This window comes from Humulus lupulus, chromosome 6, assembly GCF_963169125.1.
Source record: "Humulus lupulus chromosome 6, drHumLupu1.1, whole genome shotgun sequence".
Lineage (NCBI taxonomy): Eukaryota > Viridiplantae > Streptophyta > Magnoliopsida > Rosales > Cannabaceae > Humulus > Humulus lupulus.
The window spans coordinates 208,291,999-208,295,955 of record NC_084798.1 but is presented as its reverse complement, the minus strand read 5'-3'; the positions used below and the strand labels follow the sequence as shown (position 1 = coordinate 208,295,955).

Here is a 3,957-nt window from a genome sequence, read left to right as displayed (position 1 = left end):
ATGTAGAAAACCTGCATATAGATTAAGATCTTATATCTTGAAAAAGAATAGGAATCGATTATATTAACCTGCTATTAGAATAGAAAAAAGAGATTTATAATTGATTATTAAAATTAATAGAATGAACAGTTGATGAAATTAATTCCTAGGCTTTTTATTATTGATTTTTAATTAGTTGATTCATTGTTTTGTTTCCAGTTCTTTAATTTTTGTTCATAGTTTATAGCATTCCTTTTACTTTTAAATATTCAACTAAATTTTAACTCACCAAATAGAATTTGAAAATCAATTAATGGTATTTGGAAATCAGTCCTCGTGGGATCGACACTCTATTTATCATATATTACTTGATTCGACCACGTATACTTGCGTGTATAGATTTTCATGATCAAGTTTTTGGCCCCGTTGCCGGGGACTTATATTCCAATATCACAGTTATTGTTATTTGTTCTAATTTGGTTATTTTATTTTATTTAATTTCTGTTAACATTTATTTGGATCAAGGTTCTATTGTGTTTCAGGACTTGCTAGTATATGCGAAGCAATAAACACAAGGAGATTATACCAATCAATCTGGAAATTGAAAGAATGTGAACAGGAAAACAAAGAGGAGATTGGAGTTTACCATGGCTGACAATTTGGGAAATGGTGCTAATAATGGTCAAGGGGCTGTAGAGGTTCCTAGGGAGCAAGGCCCAAGAACTTTGAGAGATTATGTACTTCCTACTGTTATAGGAGTGCATTCATGCATTAGACCTCCAACCATTTCTGCAAACAATTTTGAGATTAAGCCTGCAATTCTTCAAATGGTCCAGTCAACTGTTCAGTTTGGAGGTATGCCAAGGGAGGACCCCAATTTACATATAGCTAATTTTCTGGATTTATGTGCAACGTTCAAGATGAATGGGGTGAGTGATGATGCTATAAGACTGAGGTTATTCCCATTTTCACTAATGGATAGGGCGAAGAGTTGGCTGATATTTTTACAGGCGAATTCTATTACTACATGAGAAAAGTTAGCTCAGAAGTTCCTTGCCAAGTTCTTTCCTCAAACAAAGGCTGCAAAACTAAGGGGAGAGATTAATAACTTTTATCAGATGGAAGGAGAGTCACTGTATGATTCTTGGGAGTGCTTTAAGGAGTTGTTGAGGAAGTGTCCACACCATGGAATAGAAAAGTGGATGCTGGTGCATAATTTTTATAATGGGTTGAATGGAACGACTAGAACAATTATAGATGCTGCAGCGGGAGGTGCCTTTATTAGTAAGAGTGCTGATGAGGCATATGAGCTATTAGAGGAGATGGCGATGAATAATTATCAATGGCCAACTGAAAGGGGACAACCAAAGAAGGTGGCTGGAATGATGGAATTGAATGTTATATCCATGCTTACAGCTCAAGTAGCAGCCTTGACAAAGCAATTACAAAAGACTACACTCCCATCTCAAGCTATGCAAGTTCAAAACCTTTGTGAAGTGTGTGGTACAACCCATCAACCCAACCAATGCCCTGCTATAGATATGAATAACATGCCCATGGAAGACAACCCAATAATCCCAATTCCATGTCCTACAACCCAGGTTGGAAGAACCATCCAAATTTTTCCTGGTCCAATAACCAAAACACTCTACAAGCCTATCCTCCACCTCAGCCACAATATCAACCTGCCCAAAATAGACCACCATATTCACAGCAACATGCCCACCAAAACCCTCCACCCGGATATTATCAACCACAAAATAAACCACTTCACCCAATGCCAATGAAACCAGCTGAACCTCAACCTGATGTACTTAACCAATTCATGACTGAAACTAGGGCGTCCATAAGGAGTTTGGAGACTCAAATAGGGCAGTTGGCTACTTTAATGTCTAATAGAGCTTAAGAAAATTTGCCTAGCACTACAGAAGTTAATCCTAAAGAACAGCTAAGCTATTACTTTGAGGAGTGGAACAAGGTATGAAGGGCCAAAGAAGAATTAGTCAGAAGAAGAAGGTCAGAAGGGAAATACACAAGGTAAAGAAGAAAAGAAGTTTAATGATGAAAAGGTTATTGAAGACCTTAAGAAAGAAGAGGAGACACCACTTGTAAGTATTGAGCACCATGTGAGAATTCCATATCCATAAAGGCTTCGTAAGCATAATTTAGATAAACAGTTTGCAAAGATTTTAGAGGTGTTCAAGAAGCTACATATAAATATACCGTTTGCAGAAGCATTAGAACAGATGCCTAGCTATGTAAAGTTTACGAAGGAGATTCTGTCTAATAAGAGAAAGATGGGTGATTATGAGACGGTTGCATTAACTAAAGAGTGTAGCGCAATACTACAGAAGAAACTACCTCCAAAGCTTAGAGATCATGGTAGTTTCAATATCCCATGTTCTATATGGAGTTTAGTAAAAACAAAGGCATTATGTGCTCTATCAATCTTTCAGAAGTTGAATTTGGGAGAAGCTCGGCCAACTACAGTGTCTTTGCAGATGGCAGATAGGACAATTAATCAACCTCATGGAGTTATTGAGGATGTATTGGTAAAAGTGGGTAAATTCATCTTTCATGCGGACTTTATTATTTTAGATATGGAGGAAGATGAAAATATTCCAATAATACTTGGAAGGCCATTCTTAGCGACTGGTAGGGCGTTAATTGATGTACAAAAAGGTGAATTAAAGCTGCGAGTGCAAAAAGAGGAAGTTATATTTAAAGTTTTTGCAGCAATAGAAATTCCAACATGTTGTAGAGTTGAAGTGGTGAAACAAGGATAGAACAAGTTGGAAGGCTCTAAGACAAGCTCCATAGTGAAAACCAGAATGAGGAAGGGGCGAAACCGATTAAAAAAGTACTTTAGTGAAAGAATTCGAATGTTATATGAGCGGGGGAAAGTACCACCAATTTCTAATCACAAGAAGCAAGGGCCAACTCATGCTACTGTGGCTCTAAAGGATGAGCGGGGTGGTCTCGACCCGAGTTGAAGTTTAATGAAGGAAGTGAGCGTCCAGCTGGAGACGTTAAATAAAGCGCTTTTGGGAGGCAACCCAATGTTATTTTTAATTCAAGTTTCTATGAGTTTGTAATTTTATTTTATTTTTAAACTCTTTTTAATTTTTGTTCTTAGGCTTAGATTTTATTTTCAATAATTTTTAGTTTAGTTTGTAATTTTTGAATCGTGAAATACATGAAAAATAAGAAGAAAAAGAAAAAAAAAATCTTTATTTTGAGATGTAGTGCCTGGGACAAACTGAACTTTCCAATCACCACCTTCGTCACCTCCATTTTGATGATGTTTAGCTGGATCGTTGGTAAGTTTTCTCTCTTTTTCTTTTTTATGTCACATTGGGGACAATGCGTCAATCAAGTTTGGGGGAGGAGTCTTGATATTTTGTGTGTTTGTGTCGTGTTGTTAGTTTGTGTTTGTTGTTGTTTGAGTTTTATCTTAGTTAAATGTTGTGTTGTGTTTGTGTGAATCAAGTTGTCAATGCTAGCCTATGATATGTAAGAAAATGTTGTGCAAATTTTTGAAATTTTGATCAATTGAATCCGTGTGCTTGGTTAGACTGCATTGGTAGTTTTTTGTCGATCCATATGAAAAAAATTGAATGTTTAGCCATGATTGAAAAATTCTTTGCAATTTGAATTTGAATGTATGCATTGTTAAAAAATTGGCTTGTGGTTTGAAAAATGAATGAATCTAGAACTTGCTTGTTTATCATTTGAGACGAAATCCTAGATGAAATATGCTTAGGAAAGTAATTTAGGCAATTTCTTGGAACGTTTGAGCCTTTCAAGCCAACCCAAAAATAATTTTCCATGGTTACCCTTGTTGAGCCTAAAATTATCCTCTTTGTTGTTTGACACCAATTGTGAGCCAAATAGACACTTTGTTAGTTTTCATTCCTTCACCAAATTACTATGAACATATGGATAAATATTGGGGAATGAATTGTAATGAGATGTGAT

General features: G+C 36.0%; 1 non-coding gene across 1 annotated transcript; it reads right to left on the bottom strand.

Moving 5' to 3' along the window:
• Positions 1-1,064: 1,064 nt before the first annotated feature.
• Positions 1,065-1,171, bottom strand: LOC133787627 (small nucleolar RNA R71). The gene has a single exon (XR_009872636.1). It is a non-coding gene; the product is annotated as a small nucleolar RNA R71 (small nucleolar RNA).
• Between the last annotated feature and the right edge of the window lie 2,786 nt (positions 1,172-3,957).